Raw genomic sequence first — 21,885 nt, forward strand, 5'->3', positions numbered from 1 at the left:
TTAGCTAGCTAACTACAGCTACCGAAACAGATGTTAGCTAGCTAACTACAGCTACCGAAACAGATGTTAGCTAGCTAAGTACAGCTACCGAAACAGATGTTAGCTAGCTAACTACAGCTACTGAAACAGATTGTTGTTTTGCTATGTTTTTGGGGAAGCATCCATGAGCTCGCTTTTTTATATGACCAGCACTGTAGTTGCGCGAGATAATTTTACCAGCATCATAGCATACGTATCGATGAATCGCTGTGACATATGAAATAGGAGTGATCGTGTAATCAATGTGCAATAACCACGTAAAACAATGTATGAACGTGTTAAATGATTTATGTGACGGGCAGAGTCATATTCAGGTCCTGATTGGCCAACAAGCATTTAGTCCACACATCAAGTAACTGATGCAGCATTAGAATCAGATTTAAAAACAGGTTAAAGTTTAACCTTATAGAACAACACTAACTGTGAAGAGACACACAAAAGGTACAGACACACGCACACACAGGCTAAGACACGCACTCTACACAGGCTAAGACACGCACTCTACACAGGCTAACACACGCACTCTACACAGGATAACACACGCACTCTACACAGGCTAAGACACGCACTCTACACAGGCTAACACACGCACTCTACACAGGATAACACACGCACTCTACACAGGATAACACACGCACTCTACACAGGCTAACACACGCACTCTACACAGGCTAACACACGCACTCTACACAGGATAACACACTCTACACAGGCTAACACACACACTCTACACAGGCTAACACACGCACTCTACACAGGCTAACACACACACTCTACACAGGCTAACACACGCACTCTACACAGGATAACACACGCACTCTACACAGGCTAACACACGCACTCTACACAGGCTAACACACGCACTCTACACAGGCTAACACACGCACTCTACACAGGCTAACACACGCACTCTACACAGGATAACACACGCACTCTACACAGGCTAACACACGCACTCTACACAGGCTAACACACTCTACACAGGATAACACACGCACTCTACACAGGCTAAGACACGCACTCTACACAGGCTAACACACGCACTCTACACAGGCTAACACACGCACTCTACACAGGCTAACACACGCACTCTACACATGCTAACACACGCACTCTACACAGGCTAACACACTCTACACAGGCTAACACACGCACTCTACACAGGCTAACACACGCACTCTACACAGGCTAAGACACGCACTCTACACAGGATAACACACGCACTCTACACAGGATAACACACGCACTCTACACAGGCTGTTCACTGTAATATTGTTGTATAGTGGTTTTATACATGTTGTATTGTAGATATGTAGTGGTGTAATAATGTTATATAATGTACTGTTTTATCTTTAGTTTTATATGTAATGGAAGTGCCAAAATGGGTTCCCGAGTGGCGCAGCGGTCTAAGACACTGTATCTCAGTGCTACAGTCCCTGGTTCGAATCCGGGCTGTATCACATCCGACCCAGCGTCGTCCAGGTTTAGCCGTCCTTGTAATTAAGAATTTGTCCTTAACCGACTTGCCTCGTTAAATAAAGAATACAACTAAATGTGTTTGGGACCCCTAATGTGGATCCTTAATAAATTAATATGGGCAAATTAAAATCTGTCATGTTGTCCGGCACCACGGAAACCCTGTGTTCAGTCAGTCTTACCTACAATCTGTCCCCGTACTGCATCACTGTCTGATGGATTCAGCTTACACAGATCCAACCGCTGGTCTGGAGAGAGAGAGAGAGACAGAGAGAGAGAGACAGAGAGAGAGAGACGGAGAGAGAGATAGAGAGAGAGACACACACAGAGAGAGAGAGAGAGAGACAGAGAGAGAGAGAGACAGAGAGAGAGAGAGAGAGAGAGAGAGACAGAGAGACAGAGAGGAGACAGAGAGAGAGAGAGAGACAGAGACAGAGACAGAGAGAGAGAGACAGACAGAGAGAGAGAGAGAGAGACAGAGAGACAGAGAGAGAGAGGAGACAGAGAGAGAGAGAGGAGACAGAGAGAGAGAGAGAGACAGAGAGACAGAGAGACAGAGAGAGAGAGAGACAGAGAGAGACAGAGAGAGAGACAGAGAGACAGAGAGAGAGAGAGGAGACAGAGAGAGAGAGAGAGAGAGAGAGTGATATCTATGCTTATATCTATGCTTATTTATTTTATCTTGTGTCCTTTAACCATTTGTACATTGTTAAAACACTGTATATATATAATATGACATTTGTAATGTCTTTATTGTTTTGAAACTTCTGTATGTGTGATGTCTACTGTTAATTTTTATTGTTTATTTCACTTTATATATTATCTACCTCACTTGCTTTGGCAATGTTAACACATGTTTCCCATGCCAATAAAGCCCTTGAATTGAGTGGAGTTTGTAGTGTACCCGTGTGCTACAGATCCATGCCAGAACATGTCAATCTGCTAACATAACTAAAGCCCCCCCGTTGTAACTGCCATCGGCAGTAAAGGTCTGAACATGTTTTGGACACTTTTGGTACCTAATAAAACTGATATTTGTCAGTCCCCTTCACTTTCCCAAATGTGGTTACATTACAGCCTTATTCTAAAATTGATCAAATAAAGCCCTCATCAATCTACACACAATACCCCATAATGACATCACAATACCCCATAATGACATCACAATACCCCATAATGACATCACAATACCCCATAATGACATCACAATACCCTATAATGACATCACAATACCCTATAATGACATCACAATACCCCATAATGACATCACAATACCCTATAATGACATCACAATACCCCATAATGACATCACAATACCCCATAATGACATCACAATACCCCATAATGACATCACAATACCCCATAATGACATCACAATACCCTATAATGACATCACAATACCCCATAATGACATCACACTACCCCATAATGACATCACAATACCCTATAATGACATCACAATACCCCATAATGACATCACACTACCCCATAATGACATCACAATACCCCATAATGACATCACAATACCCCATAATGACATCACAATACCCCATAATGACATCACAATACCCCATAATGACATCACAATACCCCATAATGACATCACAATACCCCATAATGACATCACAATACCCCATAATGACATCACAATACCCCATAATGACATCACAATACCCCATAATGACATCACAATACCCCATAATGATGCCCTATATTGGCAAAACAAAACTTAAAAAAAAACATTTTTACAAATTCTGAACAGGAATACCTTATTTACATAAGTATTCAGACCATTTTCTATGAGACTCAAAACTGAGCTCAGGTGCATCCTGTTTCCATTGATCATCCTTGATGTTTCCACAACTTGGATTGTATTTATTATGGATCCCCATTAGTTCCTGCCAAGGCAGCAGCTACTCTTCCTGGGGTTTATTATGGATCCCCATTAGTTCCTGCCAAGGCAGCAGTTACTCTTCCTGGGGTTTATTATGGATCCCCATTCGTTCCTGCCAAGGCAGCTGCTACTCTTCCTGGGGTTTATTATGGATCCCCATTAGTTCCTGCCAAGGCAGCAGCTACTCTTCATGGGGTTTATTATGGATCCCCATTAGTTCCTGCCAAGGCAGCAGCTACTCTTCATGGGGTTTATTATGGATCCCCATTAGTTCCTGCCAAGGCAGCTGCTACTCTTCCTGGGGTTTATTATGGATCCCCATTAGTTCCTGCCAAGGCAGCAGCTACTCTTCATGGGGTTTATTATGGATCCCCATTAGTTCCTGCCAAGGCAGCAGCTACTCTTCATGGGGTTTATTATGGATCCCCATTAGTTCCTGCCAAGGCAACAGCTACTCTTCCTGGGGTTTATTATGGATCCCCATTAGTTCCTGCCAAGGCAGCAGCTACTCTTCCTGGGGTTTATTATGGATCCCCATTAGTTCCTGCCAAGGCAACAGCTACTCTTCCTGGGGTTTATTATGGATCCCCATTAGTTCCTGTCAAGGCAGCAGCTACTATTCCTGGGGTTTATTATGGATCCCCATTAGGGGCTGCCAAGGCAGCAGCTACTCCTCCTGGGGTTTATTATGGATCCCCATTAGTTCCTGCCAAGGCAGCAGCAACTCTTCCTGGGGTTTATTATGGATCCCCATTAGTTCCTGCCAAGGCAGCAGCTACTCTTCCTGGGGTTTATTATGGATCCCCATTAGGGGCTGCCAAGGCAGCAGCTACTCCTCCTGGGGTTTATTATGGATCCCCATTAGGGGCTGCCAAGGCAGCAGCTACTCTTCCTGGGGTTTATTATGGATCCCCATTAGTTCCTGCCAAGGCAGCAGCTACTCTTCCTGGGGTTTATTATGGATCCCCATTAGTTCCTGCCAAGGCAGCAGCTACTCTTCCTGGGGTTTATTATGGATCCCCATTAGTTCCTGCCAAGGCAGCTGCTACTCTTCCTGGGGTTTATTATGGATCCCCATTAGTTCCTGCCAAGGCAGCAGCTACTCTTCCTGGGGTTTATTATGGATCCCCATTAGTTCCTGCCAAGGCAGCAGCTACTCTTCCTGGGGTTTATTATGGATCCCCATTAGGGGCTGCCAAGGCAGCAGCTACTCTTCCTGGGGTTTATTATGGATCCCCATTAGTTCCTGCCAAGGCAGCAGCTACTCTTCCTGGGGTTTATTATGGATCCCCATTAGTTCCTGCCAAGGCAGCAGCTACTCTTCCTGGGGTTTATTATTATTAATCATTCAGAGATCCTCACTGAACTTCTGGAGAAGTTTCTATGGGGTTGAGATCTGGAGACTGGGCCACTCCAGGATCTTGAAATGCTACTCCTCTTGCCCCGGCGGGTGTTTGGGATCATTGTCATGCTGAAAGACCCAGCCACGTTTCATATTCAATGCCCTTGCTGATGGAAGGAGGTTTTCACTCAAAATCTCCGATACATGGTCCCATTCATTCTTTCCCCGGATCAGTTGTCCTGGTTCTTTGCAGAAAAACAGCCCCAGCATGATGTTTCCATCCCCATGCTTCACAGTAGGTATGGTGTTTTGGATGCAACTCAGCATTCTTTGTTCTCCAAACACGACGAGTTGGGGTTTTACCAAAAAGTTATATTTTGGTTTCATCTGACCATATGACAAAAAATGTCAGTCTCTCGATGTGCAAAACTGATAGAGACATACCCCAAGCGACTTACAGCTGTAATCGCAGCAAAAGGTGGCGCTACAAAGTATTAACTTAAGGGGGCTGAATAATTTTGCACGCCCAATTTTTCAGTTTTTGATTTGTTAAAAAAGTTTGAAATATCCAATAAATGTTCCACTTCATGATTGTGTCCCACTTGTTGTTGATTCTTCACAAAAAAATACAGTTTTATATCTTTATGTTTGAAGCCTGAAATGTGGCAAAAGGTCGCAAAGTTCAAGGGGGCCGAATACTTTCGCAAGGCACTGTATGTACAGTACAGAGCCTCTAGTACCAGGGCAAAGAGCTAGCAAGCTCCTGCTCTGTTTCAGCTGGTATGTACAGTACAGAGCCTCTAGTACCAGGGCAAAGAGCTAGCAAGCTCCTGCTCTGTTTCAGCTGGTATGTACAGTACAGAGCCTCTAGTACCAGGGCAAAGAGCTAGCAAGCTACTGCTCTGTTTCAGCTGGTATGTACAGTACAGAGCCTCTAGTACCAGGGCAAAGAGCTAGCAAGCTCCTGCTCTGTTTCAGCTGGTATGTACAGTACAGAGCCTCTAGTACCAGGGCAAAGAGCTAGCAAGCTCCTGCTCTGTTTCAGCTGGTATGTACAGTACAGAGCTCTAGCCTCTAGCTGGTATGGTCAGTCTAGCTGTATGGAGGAGAAGGTACTGCTCTGTTTCAGCTGTTATGGTCAGTCTAGCTGTATGGAGGAGAAGGTACTGCTCTGTTTCAGCTGTTATGGTCAGTCTAGCTGTCTGGAGGAGAAGGTACTGCTCTGTTTCAGCTGGTATGGCCAGTCTAGCTGTATGGAGAAGGTACTGCTCTGTTTCAGCTGGTATGGTCAGTCTAGCTGAATGGAGGAGGTACTGCTCTGTTTCAGCTGGTATGGCCAGTCTAGCTGTATGGAGAAGGTACTGCTCTGTTTCAGCTGGTATGGTCAGTCTAGCTGTCTGGAGGAGGTACTGCTCTGTTTCAGCTGGTATGGTCAGTCTAGCTGTATGGAGGAGAAGGTACTGCTCTGTTTCAGCTGGTATGGCCAGTCTAGCTGTATGGAGAAGGTACTGCTCTGTTTCAGCTGGTATGGTCAGTCTAGCTGAATGGAGGAGAAGGTACTGCTCTGTTTCAGCTGGTATGGTCAGTCTAGCTGTATGGAGGAGAAGGTACTGCTCTGTTTCAGCTGGTATGGTCAGTCTAGCTGTATGGAGAAGGTACTGCTCTGTTTCAGCTGGTATGGTCAGTCTAGCTGTATGGAGAAGAAGGTACTGCTCTGTTTCAGCTGTTATGGTCAGTCTAGCTGTCTGGAGGAGAAGGTACTGCTCTGTTTCAGCTGTTATGGTCAGTCTAGCTGTATGGAGGAGGTACTGCTCTGTTTCAGCTGTTATGGTCAGTCTAGCTGTCTGGAGGAGAAGGTACTGCTCTGTTTCAGCTGTTATGGTCAGTCTAGCTGTCTGGAGAAGGTACTGCTCTGTTTCAGCTGTTATGGTCAGTCTAGCTGTATGGAGGAGAAGGTACTGCTCTGTTTCAGCTGTTATGGTCAGTCTAGCTGTATGGAGGAGAAGGTACTGCTCTGTTTCAGCTGGTATGGTCAGTCTAGCTGTATGGAGAAGGTACTGCTCTGTTTCAGCTGGTATGGTCAGTCTAGCTGTATGGAGGAGAAGGTACTGCTCTGTTTCAGCTGGTATGGTCAGTCTAGCTGTATGGAGAAGGTACTGCTCTGTTTCAGCTGGTATGGTCAGTCTAGCTGTCTGGAGGAGAAGGTACTGCTCTGTTTCAGCTGTTATGGTCAGTCTAGCTGTCTGGAGAAGGTACTGCTCTGTTTCAGCTGGTATGGTCAGTCTAGCTGTATGGAGGAGAAGGTACTGCTCTGTTTCAGCTGTTATGGTCAGTCTAGCTGTCTGGAGGAGAAGGTACTGCTCTGTTTCAGATGTTATGGTCAGTCTAGCTGTCTGGAGGAGAAGGTACTGCTCTGTTTCAGCTGTTATGGTCAGTCTAGCTGTATGGAGGAGAAGGTACTGCTCTGTTTCAGCTGTTATGGTCAGTCTAGCTGTCTGGAGAAGGTACTGCTCTGTTTCAGCTGTTATGGTCAGTCTAGCTGTATGGAGAAGGTACTGCTCTGTTTCAGCTGGTATGGCCAGTCTAGCTGAATGGAGGAGAAGGTACTGCTCTGTTTCAGCTGGTATGGTCAGTCTAGCTGTATGGAGAAGGTACTGCTCTGTTTCAGCTGTTATGGTCAGTCTAGCTGTATGGAGGAGAAGGTACTGCTCTGTTTCAGCTGTTAGGTCAGTCTAGCTGTATGGAGGAGAAGGTACTGCTCTGTTTCAGCTGGTATGGTCAGTCTAGCTGTCTGGAGGAGGTACTGCTCTGTTTCAGCTGTTATGGTCAGTCTAGCTGTATGGAGAAGGTACTGCTCTGTTTCAGCTGGTATGGTCAGTCTAGCTGTATGGAGAAGGTACTGCTCTGTTTCAGCTGTTATGGTCAGTCTAGCTGTCTGGAGGAGAAGGTACTGCTCTGTTTCAGCTGTTATGGTCAGTCTAGCTGTATGGAGAAGGTACTGCTCTGTTTCAGCTGGTATGGTCAGTCTAGCTGTATGGAGGAGAAGGTACTGCTCTGTTTCAGCTGGTATGGTCAGTCTAGCTGTCACTGCTCTGTTTCAGCTGGTATGGTCAGTCTAGCTGTCTGGAGGAGGTACTGCTCTGTTTCAGCTGGTATGGTCAGTCTAGCTGTATGGAGGAGAAGGTACTGCTCTGTTTCAGCTGTTATGGTCAGTCTAGCTGTCTGGAGGAGAAGGTACTGCTCTGTTTCAGCTGTCATGGTCAGTCTAGCTGTCTGGAGGAGAAGGTACTGCTCTGTTTCAGCTGGTATGGTCAGTCTAGCTGTAAGGAGAAGGTACTGCTCTGTTTCAGCTGTTATGGTCAGTCTAGCTGTATGGAGGAGGTACTGCTCTGTTTCAGCTGTTATGGTCAGTCTAGCTGTCTGGAGAAGGTACTGCTCTGTTTCAGCTGGTATGGTCAGTCTAGCTGTCTGGAGAAGGTACTGCTCTGTTTCAGCTGGTATGGTCAGTCTAGCTGTCTGGAGGAGAAGGTACTGCTCTGTTTCAGCTGTTATGGTCAGTCTAGCTGTATGGAGGAGAAGGTACTGCTCTGTTTCAGCTGTTATGGTCAGTCTAGCTGTATGGAGAAGGTACTGCTCTGTTTCAGCTGGTATGGTCAGTCTAGCTGTATGGAGGAGAAGGTACTGCTCTGTTTCAGCTGTTATGGTCAGTCTAGCTGTATGGAGGAGAAGGTACTGCTCTGTTTCAGCTGGTATGGTCAGTCTAGCTGTCTGGAGGAGAAGGTACTGCTCTGTTTCAGCTGGTATGGTCAGTCTAGCTGTCTGGAGGAGAAGGTACTGCTCTGTTTCAGCTGTTATGGTCAGTCTAGCTGTCTGGAGGAGAAGGTACTGCTCTGTTTCAGCTGTTATGGTCAGTCTAGCTGTATGGAGGAGAAGGTACTGCTCTGTTTCAGCTGTTATGGTCAGTCTAGCTGTATGGAGGAGAAGGTACTGCTCTGTTTCAGCTGGTATGGTCAGTCTAGCTGTATGGAGAAGGTACTGCTCTGTTTCAGCTGGTATGGTCAGTCTAGCTGTATGGAGGAGAAGGTACTGCTCTGTTTCAGCTGTTATGGTCAGTCTAGCTGTATGGAGGAGAAGGTACTGCTCTGTTTCAGCTGGTATGGTCAGTCTAGCTGTATGGAGGAGAAGGTACTGCTCTGTTTCAGCTGTTATGGTCAGTCTAGCTGTATGGAGGAGAAGGTACTGCTCTGTTTCAGCTGGTATGGTCAGTCTAGCTGTATGGAGGAGAAGGTACTGCTCTGTTTCAGCTGTTATGGTCAGTCTAGCTGTCTGGAGAAGGTACTGCTCTGTTTCAGCTGGTATGGTCAGTCTAGCTGGCTGGAGAAGGTACTGCTCTGTTTCAGCTGGTATGGTCAGTCTAGCTGTCTGGAGGAGAAGGTACTGCTCTGTTTCAGCTGGTATGGTCAGTCTAGCTGTATGGAGGAGAAGGTACTGCTCTGTTTCAGCTGTTATGGTCAGTCTAGCTGTCTGGAGAAGGTACTGCTCTGTTTCAGCTGGTATGGTCAGTCTAGCTGTATGGAGAAGGTACTGCTCTGTTTCAGCTGTTATGGTCAGTCTAGCTGTCTGGAGAAGGTACTGCTCTGTTTCAGCTGGTATGGTCAGTCTAGCTGTATGGAGGAGAAGGTACTGCTCTGTTTCAGCTGGTATGGTCAGTCTAGTTGTATGGAGGAGAAGGTACTGCTCTGTTTCAGCTGTTATGGTCAGTCTAGCTGTCTGGAGGAGAAGGTACTGCTCTGTTTCAGCTGTTATGGTCAGTCTAGCTGTCTGGAGAAGGTACTGCTCTGTTCAGCTGGTATGGTCAGTCTAGCTGTATGGAGGAGAAGGTACTGCTCTGTTTCAGCTGGTATGGTCAGTCTAGCTGTATGGAGAAGGTACTGCTCTGTTCAGCTGGTATGGTCAGTCTAGCTGTCTGGAGAAGGTACTGCTCTGTTTCAGCTGGTATGGTCAGTCTAGCTGTATGGAGGAGAAGGTACTGCTCTGTTTCAGCTGGTATGGTCAGTCTAGCTGTCTGGAGAAGGTACTGCTCTGTTCAGCTGGTATGGTCAGTCTAGCTGTATGGAGAAGGTACTGCTCTGTTTCAGCTGTTATGGTCAGTCTAGCTGTATGGAGGAGAAGGTACTGCTCTGTTTCAGCTGGTATGGTCAGTCTAGCTGTATGGAGAAGGTACTGCTCTGTTTCAGCTGGTATGGTCAGTCTAGCTGTCTGGAGAAGGTACTGCTCTGTTTCAGCTGGTATGGTCAGTCTAGCTGTCTGGAGGAGAAGGTACTGCTCTGTTTCAGCTGGTATGGTCAGTCTAGCTGTATGGAGAAGGTACTGCTCTGTTTCAGCTGTTATGGTCAGTCTAGCTGTCTGGAGGAGAAGGTACTGCTCTGTTTCAGCTGGTATGGTCAGTCTAGCTGTATGGAGAAGGTACTACTCTGTTTCAGCTGGTATGGTCAGTCTAGCTGTCTGGAGGAGGTACTGCTCTGTTTCAGCTGGTATGGTCAGTCTAGCTGTCTGGAGGAGAAGGTACTGCTCTGTTTCAGCTGGTATGGTCAGTCTAGCTGTCTGGAGGAGAAGGTACTGCTCTGTTTCAGCTGGTATGGTCAGTCTAGCTGTCTGGAGGAGAAGGTACTGCTCTGTTTCAGCTGTTATGGTCAGTCTAGCTGTCTGGAGGAGAAGGTACTGCTCTGTTTCAGCTGTTATGGTCAGTCTAGCTGTATGGAGGAGAAGGTACTGCTCTGTTTCAGCTGTTATGGTCAGTCTAGCTGTATGGAGGAGAAGGTACTGCTCTGTTTCAGCTGTTATGGTCAGTCTAGCTGTCTGGAGGAGAAGGTACTGCTCTGTTTCAGCTGTTATGGTCAGTCTAGCTGTATGGAGGAGGAGGTACTGCTCTGTTGCAGCTGGTATGGTCAGTGTGTGTGTGTGTGTGTGTGTGTGTGTGTCTCTTACAGCCAGTATCTTTCAGTCTGCTGATGGAGTTAGCCAGCAGTCGTATGCAGCCTGTGTGTGTGTGTGTGTGTGTGTGTGTGTGTGTGTGTGTGTGTGTGTCTCTTACAGCCCGTATCTTTCAGTCTGCTGATGGAGTTAGCCAGCAGTCGTATGCAGCCTGTGTGTGTGTGTGTGTGTGTGTGTGTGTGTGTGTGTGTGTGTGTCTCTTACAGCCAGTATCTTTCAGTCTGCTGATGGAGTTAGCCAGCAGTCGTATGCAGCCTGTGTGTGTGTGTGTGTGTGTGTGTCTCTTACAGCCCGTATCTTTCAGTCTGCTGATGGAGTTAGCCAGCAGTCGTATGCAGCCTGTGTGTGTGTGTGTGTGTGTGTGTGTGTGTGTGTGTGTCTCTTACAGCCCGTATCTTTCAGTCTGCTGATGGAGTTAGCCAGCAGTCGTATGCAGCCTGTGTGTGTGTGTGTGTGTGTGTGTGTGTGTCTCTTACAGCCCGTATCTTTCAGTCTGCTGATGGAGTTAGCCAGCAGTCGTATGCAGCCTGTGTGTGTGTGTGTGTGTCTCTTACAGCCCGTGTCTTTTAGTCTGCTGATGGAGTTAGCCAGCAGTCGTATGCAGCCTGTGTGTGTAACATGTGTGTGTGTGTGTGTGTGTGTGTGTGTGTGTGTCTCTTACAGCCCGTATCTTTCAGTCTGCTGATGGAGTTAGCCAGCAGTCGTATGCAGCCTGTGTGTGTGTGTGTGTGTGTGTCTCTTACAGCCAGTATCTTTCAGTCTGCTGATGGAGTTAGCCAGCAGTCGTATGCAGCCTGTGTGTGTGTGTGTGTGTGTGTGTGTGTGTGTGTGTGTGTGTGTGTCTCTTACAGCCAGTATCTTTCAGTCTGCTGATGGAGTTAGCCAGCAGTCGTATACAGCCTGTGTGTGTGTGTGTGTGTGTGTGTGTGTGTGTGTGTGTCTCTTACAGCCCGTATCTTTCAGTCTGCTGATGGAGTTAGCCAGCAGTCTGTATGCAGCCTGTGTGTGTGTGTGTGTGTGTGTGTGTGTCTCTTACAGCCAGTATCTTTCAGTCTGCTGATGGAGTTAGCCAGCAGTCGTATGCAGCCTGTGTGTGTGTGTGTGTGTCTCTTACAGCCAGTATCTTTCAGTCTGCTGATGGAGTTAGCCAGCAGTCGTATGCAGCCTGTGTGTGTGTGTGTGTGTGTGTGTCTCTTACAGCCCCGTATCTTTCAGTCTGCTGATGGAGTTAGCCAGCAGTCGTATGCAGCCTGTGTGTGTGTGTGTGTCTCTTACAGCCAGTATCTTTCAGTCTGCTGATGGAGTTAGCCAGCAGTCGTATGCAGCCTGTGTGTGTGTGTGTGTGTGTGTGTGTGTGTCTCTTACAGCCAGTATCTTTCAGTCTGCTGATGGAGTTAGCCAGCAGTCGTATGCAGCCTGTGTGTGTGTGTGTGCGTGTGTGTGTGTGTGTGTGTGTCTTACAGCCCGTATCTTTCAGTCTGCTGATGGAGTTAGCCAGCAGACCATGCAGCCTGTGTGTGTGTGTGTGTGTCTCTTACAGCCAGTATCTTTCAGTCTGCTGATGGAGTTAGCCAGTGATGCAGCCTGTGTGTGTGTGTGTGTGTGTGTGTGTGTGTCTCTTACAGCCAGTATCTTTCAGTCTGCTGATGGAGTTAGCCAGCAGTCGTATGCAGCCTGTGTGTGTGTGTGTGTGTGTGTGTGTGTGTGTCTCTTACAGCCAGTATCTTTCAGTCTGCTGATGGAGTTAGCCAGCAGTCGTATGCAGCCTGTGTGTGTGTGTGTGTGTGTGTGTGTGTGTGTGTGTGTGTGTGTGTGTGTGTGTCTCTTACAGCCCGTATCTTTCAGTCTGCTGATGGAGTTAGCCAGCAGTCGATTACATGCAGCCTGTGTGTGTGTGTGTGTGTGTGTGTCTCTTACAGCCAGTATCTTTCAGTCTGCTGATGGAGTTAGCCAGCAGTCGTATGCAGCCCAGGAAGACTGGCGCCCTGCCGCTTGTGGATCTTCTTATGGTTCCACACACTGATGGTGATGGAGTCTGTCTTCCCTATGTACCTGACCATTACACACGGGTCAGGATTGAGGTTTCATAACATAACAAACCTGGTAAAACGATTTTTGGACGCCACGAGGAGATGACCACCTGGTGGCCGATTACATTTCTCCACGAGGAGACTGAGTGGCAGGATGACCACCTGGTGGCCGATTACATTTCTCCACGAGGAGACTGAGTGGCAGGATGACCACCTGGTGGCCGATTACATTTCTCCACTAGGAGACTGAGTGGCAGGATGACCACATGGTGGCCGATTACATTTCTCCACGAGGAGACTGACCACCTGGTGGCCGATTACATTTCTCCACGAGGAGACTGAGTGGTAGGATGACCACCTGGTGGCCGATTACATTTCTCCACGAGGAGACAGAGATAGGATGACCACCTGGTGGCCGATTACATTTCTCCACTAGGAGACTGAGTGGTAGGATGACCACCTGGTGGCCGATTACATTTCTCCACTAGGAGACTGACCACCTGGTGGCCGATTACATTTCTCCACTAGGAGACTGACCACCTGGTGGCCGATTACATTTCTCCACGAGGAGACTGACCACCTGGTGGCCGATTACATTTCTCCACGAGGAGACTGAGTGGCAGGATGACCACCTGGTGGCCGATTACATTTCTCCACGAGGAGACTGAGTGGCAGGATGACCACCTGGTGGCCGATTACATTTCTCCACGAGGAGACTGAGTGGCAGGATGACCACCTGGTGGCCGATTACATTTCTCCACGAGGAGACTGAGTGGCAGGATGACCACCTGGTGGCCGATTACATTTCTCCACGAGGAGACTGAGTGGCAGGATGACCACCTGGTGGCCGATTACATTTCTCCACGAGGAGACTGAGTGGCAGGATGACCACCTGGTCAACGGGCGCAGCGTCAAAATGACCTTGTGGCTGCAAGGAGCCACGGTAAGTTGCTGGTTTGGTTGTTACAATGTAACAGCATTACTGCATTGTCGGAACTAGAAGCACAAGCATTTCGCTACGCTCGCATTAACATCTGCCAACCATGTGTATGTGACCAATAACATCTGCTAACCATGTGACCATTAACATCTGCTAACCATGTGACCATTAACATCTGCCAACCATGTGTATGTGACCAATAACATCTGCTAACCATGTGACCATTAACATCTGCTAACCATGTGACCATTAACATCTGCTAACCATGTGACCATTAACATCTGCTAACCATGTGACCATTAACATCTGCTAACCATGTGACCATTAACATCTGCTAACCATGTGACCATTAACATCTGCTAACCATGTGACCATTAACATCTGGTAACCATGTGACCATTAACATCTGCTAACCATGTGACCATTAACATCTGCTAACCATGTGACCATTAAAATCTGCTAACCATGTGACCATTAACATCTGGTAACCATGTGACCATTAACATCTGCTAACCATGTGACCATTATCATCTGCTAACCATGTGTATGTGACCAATAACATCTGCTAACCATGTGTATGTGACCATTAACATCTGCTAACCATGTGACCATTATCATCTGCTAACCATGTGACCATTAACATCTGCTAACCATGTGACCATTAACATCTGCTAACCATGTGACCATTATCATCTGCTAACCATGTGACCATTAACATCTGCTAACCATGTGTATGTGACTATTAACATCTGCTAACCAGGTGACCATTAACATCTGCTAACCATGTGACCATTACCATCTGCTAACCATGTGTATGTGACCATTAACATCTGCTAACCATGTGTATGTGACTATTAACATCTGCTAACCATGTTACCATTAACATCTGGTAACCATGTTACCAATAACATCTGCTAACCATGTGACCATTATCATCTGCTAACCATGTGACCATTAACATCTGGTAACCATGTTACCAATAACATCTGCTAACCATGTGACCATTATCATCTGCTAACCATGTGACCATTAACATCTGCTAACCATGTGACCATTAACATCTGCTAACCATGTGACCATTAACATCTGCTAACCATGTGACCATTAACATCTGCTAACCATGTGACCATTAACATCTGCTAACCATGTGACCATTAACATCTGCTAACCATGTGACCATTAACATCTGCTAACCATGTGACCATTAACATCTGCTAACCATGTGACCATTAACATCTGCTAACCATGTGTATGTGACCATTAACATCTGCTAACCATGTGTATGTGACCATTAACATCTGCTAACCATGTGACCATTAACATCTGCTAACCATGTGACCATTAACATCTGCTAACCATGTGACCATTAACATCTGCTAACCATGTGACCATTAACATCTGCTAACCATGTGACCATTAACATCTGCTAACCATGTGACCATTAACATCTGCTAACCATGTTACCATTAACATCTGCTAACCATGTGACCATTAACATCTGCTAACCATGTGACCATTAACATCTGCTAACCATGTGACCATTAACATCTGCTAACCATGTGTATGTGACCATTAACATCTGCTAACCATGTGACCATTAACATCTGCTAACCATGTGACCATTAACATCTGCTAACCATGTGACCATTAACATCTGCTAACCATGTGACCATTACCATCTGCTAACCATGTGTATGTGACCATTAACATCTGCTAACCATGTGACCATTAACATAACCTGTATGTGACCATTAACATCTGCTAACCATGTGTATGTGACCATTAACATCTGCTAACCATGTGTATGTGACCAATAACATCTGCTAACCATGTGACCATTAACATCTGCTAACCATGTGACCATTAACATCTGCTAACCATGTGACCATTAACATCTGCTAACCATGTGACCATTACCATCTGCTAACCATGTGTATGTGACCATTAACATCTGCTAACCATGTGACCATTAACATCTGCTAACCATGTGTATGTGACCATTAACATCTGCTAACCAGGTGACCATTAACATCTGCTAACCATGTGACCATTAACATCTGCTAACCATGTGTATGTGACCAATAACATCTGCTAACCATGTGACCATTATCATCTGCTAACCAGGTGACAAATACATTTGATTTGAACTTCACGGCATGTAGAAATGTTGAAACTGTGCATTATGTTCATAAAACAATGTCCCTACAGGCTAGAAGACCTTCCAGAAGGCCGTCTGCCGCCTCGGTGAACAGACCGTCCGCCGCCTCGGTGGAACAGACAGTCCGCCGCCTCGGTGGAACAGACAGTCTGCCGCCTCGGTGGAACAGACAGTCTGCCGCCTCGGTGGAACAGACAGTCTGCCGCCTCGGTGGAACAGACCGTCTGCCGCCTCGGTGAACAGACAGTCTGCCGCCTCGGTGAACAGACCGTCTGCCGCCTCGGTGAACAGACCGTCTGCCGCCTCGGTGAACAGACCGTCTGCCGCCTCGGTGAACAGACCGTCCGCCGCCTCGGTGAACAGACCGTCTGCCGCCTCGGTGAACAGACCGTCTGCCGCCTCGGTGAACAGACCGTCTCCGCCTCGGTGAACAGACCGTCCGCTCTGGCCTCGGTGAACAGACCGTCGCCGCCTCGGTGAACAGACCGTCTGCCGCCTCGGTGAACAGACCGTCCGCCGCCTCGGTGAACAGACCTCCAACCGCCTCGGTGAACAGACATGGTCCGCGCCTCATGGTGAACAGACCGTCCGCCGCCTCGGTGAACAGACCGTCCGCCGCCTCGGTGAACAGACCGTCTGCTGCCTCGGTGAACAGACAACACAACAACATGGTAGCAACACAGCATGCTAGCAACACAACAACATGGTAGCAACACAGCATGCTAGCAACACAACAACAACATGGTAGCAACACAGCATGCTAGCAACACAACAACATGGTAGCAACACAGCGTGCTAGCAACACAACAACAACATGGTAGCAACACAGCATGCTAGCAACACAACAACAACATGGTAGCAACACAGCATGCTAGCAACACAACAACATGGTAGCAACACAGCATGCTAGCAACACAACAACATGGTAGCAACACAGCATGCTAGCAACAACACAACAACATGGTAGCAACACAGCATGCTAGCAACACAACAACAACATGGTAGCAACACAGCATGCTAGCAACACAACAACAACATGGTAGCAACACAACAACATGACAACAACTAATGACAACACAGCACGGTAGCAACACAACAACATGGCAGCAACTAATGACAACACAGCACGGTAGCAACACAACAACATGGCAGCAACTATTGACAACACAGCACGGTAGCAACGCAACATGACAACACAGCATGGTAGCAACACAACATGACAACACAGCATGCTAGCAACACAACAACAACATGGTAGCAACACAACAACATGACAACAACTAATGACAACACAGCACGGTAGCAACACAACATGACAACACAACATGACAACACAGCACGGTACAGACAACGGACAAGAAGAGAGAGCAGTAAAATATAAACAAGTCATCAATGGAAGGGAAATGAAATCAGCCCCTCTTGCTCAATAACTCAACGCCCACTGTGACCGCCCTGAATTCTCTGACCCGTCTCAGTGCTTAAAAAGGAACGATATCAACCGGATCAGAACTTTATTTTGCTGTTCAGTGGGTTTCAGTGGGTTTCAGTGGGTGTGTGGGTTTCAGTGGGTTTCAGTGGGTTTCAGTGTGCCGCAGTGGGTTTCAGTGGGTTTCAGTGGGTTTCAGTGGGTTTCAGTGTGCCGCAGTGGGTTTCAGTGGGTTTCAGTGGGTGTGTGGGTTTCAGTGGGTTTCAGTGGGTTTCAGTGTGCCGCAGTGGGTTTCAGTGGGTTTCAGTGGGTTTCAGTGTGCCGCAGTGGGTTTCAGTGGGTTTCAGTGGGTTTCAGTGGGTTTCAGTGGGTGTCAGTGGGTGTCAGTGGGTTTCAGTGGGCCGCAGTGGGTTTCAGTGGGTGTGTGGGTTCCAGTGGGTTTCAGTGGGTGTGTGGGTTCCAGTGGGTTTCAGTGGGTGTGTGGGTTCCAGTGGGTTTCAGTGGGTGTGTGGGTTCCAGTGGGTTCCAGTGGGTTTCAATGGGTTTCAGTGGGTTTCAGTGGGTGTGTGGGTTTCAGTGGGTTTCAGTGGGTTTCAGTGGGTGTGTGGGTTTCAGTGGGTGTGTGGGTTTCAGTGGGTTTCAGTGGGTTTCAGTGGGTGTGTGGGTTTCAGTGGGTTTCAGTGGGTTTCAGTGGGCCGCAGTGGGTTTCAGTGGGTTTCAGTGGGTGTGTGGGTTTCAGTGGGTGTGTGGGTTTCAGTGGGTTTCAGTGGGTGTGTGGGTTTCAGTGGGTTTCAGTGGGCCGCAGTGGGTTTCAGTGGGTTTCAGTGGGTGTGTGGGTTTCAGTGGGTGTGTGGGTTTCAGTGGGTTGCAGTGGGTTTCAGTGGGTTTGGGTGGGTTTCAGTGTGCCGCAGTGGGTTTCAGTGGGTTTGGGTGGGTTTCAGTGTGCCGCAGTGGGTTTCAGTGGGTTTACTCACAGGTCATAGTGTTGGTTCCATTTGGGGTCCAGAGTGCTCTTCACTGTGTCTGTAGAATGACACTGTCCTGATCCATCCACCACTACCTTTGCAAAATGGCAACCCTCACACACACACACACACATCACACACACACACACACAGACACACACACACACACACACACACACACACACAGACACACACACACACACACACTTGTTATAAAGGAGAAGTGAAAGAGGGATCAGGAAGACAGAAAGACAAAGATGGAGACAGAGATACTTACGGAAGGAGCCAGACAGAGAGGAGGGATCAGAGATACTTACAGAAGGAGACAGACAGAGAGGAGGGATCAGAGATACTTACAGGAGACAGACAGAGAGGAGGGATCAGAGATACTTACAGAAGGAGACAGACAGAGAGGAGGGATCAGAGATACTTACAGAAGGAGACAGACAGAGAGGAGGGATCAGAGATACTTACAGAAGGAGACAGACAGAGAGGAGGGATCAGAGATACTTACAGAAGGAGACAGACAGAGAGGAGGGATCAGAGATACTTACAGAAGGAGACAGACAGAGAGGAGGGATCAGAGATACTTACAGAAGGAGACAGACAGAGAGGAGGGATCAGAGATACTTACAGAAGGAGACAGACAGAGAGGAGGGATCAGGATCTACAGGAGACAGACAAGAGGAGGGATCAGACTTAGAAGGAGACAGATGTAAATGATACTTACAGAAGGAGACAGACAGAGAGGAGGGATCAGAGATACTTACAGAAGGAGACAGACAGAGAGAGGAGGGATCAGAGATACTTACAGAAGGAGACAGACAGAGAGGAGGGATCAGAGATACTTACAGAAGGAGACAGACAGAGAGGAGGGATCAGAGATACTTACAGAAGGAGACAGACAGAGAGGAGGGATCAGAGATACTTACAGAAGGAGACAGAGAGAGAGGAGGGATCAGAGATACTTACAGAAGGAGACAGACAGAGAGGAGGGATCAGAGATACTTACGGAAGAAGTCTTTCTTTGCAAGGTTCTTGGCACATAAGACTAAAAACACAGAACAGACAACTGTCAGTCAACCAAACAGATGTCACTACAGACAGCCTGACAGCCTATCAGATCAGTGACTGGCTGCTGTAAGCCAATCAAGAGATGTCTCTTCACCTCCCCACAGCTTCTCTCTTCATCTCCCTCCCTTTCTCTCCCACAGCTTCCTCTTCATCTCCCTCCCTTTCTCTCCCCACAGCTTCCCTCTCTTCATCTCCCTCCCTTTCTCTCCCCACAGCTTCTCTCTCTTCACCTCCCTCCCTTTCTCTCCCACAGCTTCCCCTCTTCACCTCCCTCCCTTTCTCTCCCACAGCTTCCTCTTCATCTCCCTCTCCTTTCTCTCCCACAGCTTCCCTCTTCTCCCTCTCCCTTTCTCTCCCACAGCTTCTCTTCTCATCTCCTCCTTCACAGCTTCTCCCTCCCCCACAGCTTCTCTCCTCCCTCCTCCCTTCCCTCCCTTTCTCCCCACAGCTTCTCTCTTCATCTCCCTCCTTTCTCTCCCACAGCTTCCCTCTTCATCTCCTCCTCCTCACAGCTTCCTCTTCTCTCCTCCTTTCTCTCCCACAGCTTCCCTCTTCATCTCCTCCTCCTCCCACAGCTTCCCTCTTCTCTCCCTCCTCCCCCACAGCTTCCCTCTTGACCTCCCTCCCTTTCTCTCCCACAGCTTCCCTCCTTCTCTCCCTCCTCCTCCCTACAGCTTCTCTCTCTCCTCCCCACAGCTTCTCTCTCTCCTCCCCACAGCTTCTCTCGCTCCTCCTCTCTCTCCTCCTCCTCCCCACAGCTTCTCTCTCCTCCTCCTCACAGCTCCTCCTCACAGCTTCTCTCTCCTCCTCCTCACAGCTTCTCTCTCCTCCTCCTCACAGCTTCTCTCTCCTCCTCCTCCCCACAGCTTCTCTCTCCTCCTCCTCACAGCTTCTCTCTCCTCCTCCCCACAGCTTCTCTCTCCTCCTCATCCTAGCTTCTCTCTCATCCTCCTCCCCACAGCTTCTCTCTCTCCTCCTCCTCCCCACAGCTTCTCTCTCTCCTCCTCCTCACAGCTTCTCTCTCCTCCTCCTCACAGCTTCTCTCTCCTCCTCCTCACAGCTTCTCTCTCCTCCTCCTCACAGCTTCTCTCTCCTCCTCCTCACAGCTTCTCTCTCCTCCTCCCCACAGCTTCTCTCTCCTCCTCCCACAGCTTCTCTCTCCTCCTCCTCACAGCTTCTCTCTCCTCCTCCTCACAGCTTCTCTCTCCTCCTCCTCCCCACAGCTTCTCTCTCCTCCTCCTCACAGCTTCTCTCTCCTCCTCCTCCTCACAGCTTCTCTCTCCTCCTCCTCCTCCCCACAGCTTCTCTCTCCTCCTCCTCACAGCTTCTCTCTCCTCCTCCTCACAGCTTCTCTCTCCTCCTCCTCACAGCTTCTCTCTCCTCCTCCTCCTCTCTCCTCCTCCACACAGCTTCTCTCTCTCATCCTCCTCCTCCCCACAGCTTCCCTCTCTCTCCTCCTCCTCCTCACAGCTTCTCTCTCATCTCCCTCCCTCCTCCACAGCTTCCCTCTCATCTCCTCCTCCTCACAGCTTCTCCTCTCCTCCCCTCCTCCTCCCACCTCCTCCTCACAGCTTCTCTCCTCCTCCCACAGCTTCTTCTCTCCCTCCCTCCTCCTCACAGCTTCTCTCATCTCCTCCTCCTCACAGCTTCTCTCTCCTCCTCCTCCTCACAGCTTCCCTCCTCCTCCCACAGCTTCTCTCTCCTCCTTTCCTCCCACAGCTTCTCTCCTCCTCTCTCCCCCAGCTTCTCTCCCTCCTCCTCCCCACCTTCTCCTCCTCCTCACAGCTTCTCTCTCCTCCTCCCACAGCTTCTCGCTCTCTCTCTCCTCCTCCTCCCCACAGCTTCTCTCTCCTCCTCCTCCCACAGCTTCTCTCTGCTCCTCCTCCACAGCTTCTCTCTCTCTCTCCTCCTCCTCACAGCTTCTCTCTCCTCCTCCTCCCACAGCTTCTCTCTCTCCTCCTCCTCCCCACAGCTTCTCTCTCCTCCTCTCCCCTAGCTTCTCTCCTCCTCCTCCTCCCCACAGCTTCTCTCTCCTCCTCCTCCCCACAGCTTCTCTCTCTCCTCCTCCTCAGCTTCCTCCTCCCTCACAGCTTCTTCTCTCTCCTCCTCTCTCTCCTCCTCCTCCCACAGCTTCTCTCCTCCTCCTCCCCACAGCTTCTCTCTCTCCTCCTCCCACAGCTTCTCTCTCCTCCTCCTCCCCACAGCTTCTCTCTCCTCCTCCTCCCCACAGCTCTCTCTCCTCCTCAGCTTCTCTCTCTCCTCCTCCTCACAGCTTCTCTCTCCTCCTCCTCAGCTTCTCTCTCCTCCTCCTCCCCACAGCTTCTCTCTCTCCTCCTCCCCACAGCTTCTCTCTCCTCCTCCTCCTCACAGCTTCTCTCCTCCTCCTCCTTCTCTCCTCCTCCTCCTCACAGCTTCTCTCTCTCCTCCTCCTCCCCACAGCTTCTCTCTCCTCCTCCCTCCTCCCCACAGCTTCTCCTCTCCTCCTCCTACAGCTTCCTCTCCTCCTCCTCCCCCTCTCCCTCCTCCTCCTCCACAGCTTCTCTCCTC

At 48.6% G+C, this 21,885-nt stretch overlaps 1 long non-coding RNA gene across 1 annotated transcript; it reads right to left on the reverse strand.

The window, feature by feature from the left end:
- Positions 1–1,697: 1,697 nt before the first annotated feature.
- LOC135568995 (uncharacterized) lies at positions 1,698–18,361 on the reverse strand. Its single transcript, XR_010462786.1, has 3 exons — positions 18,274–18,361; positions 12,663–12,797; positions 1,698–1,763 (listed from the first exon to the last, which is right to left on the reverse strand). It is a non-coding gene; the product is annotated as an uncharacterized LOC135568995 (long non-coding RNA).
- Between the last annotated feature and the right edge of the window lie 3,524 nt (positions 18,362–21,885).

This window comes from Oncorhynchus nerka, unplaced genomic scaffold, assembly GCF_034236695.1.
Source record: "Oncorhynchus nerka isolate Pitt River unplaced genomic scaffold, Oner_Uvic_2.0 unplaced_scaffold_1269, whole genome shotgun sequence".
NCBI lineage: Eukaryota > Metazoa > Chordata > Actinopteri > Salmoniformes > Salmonidae > Oncorhynchus > Oncorhynchus nerka.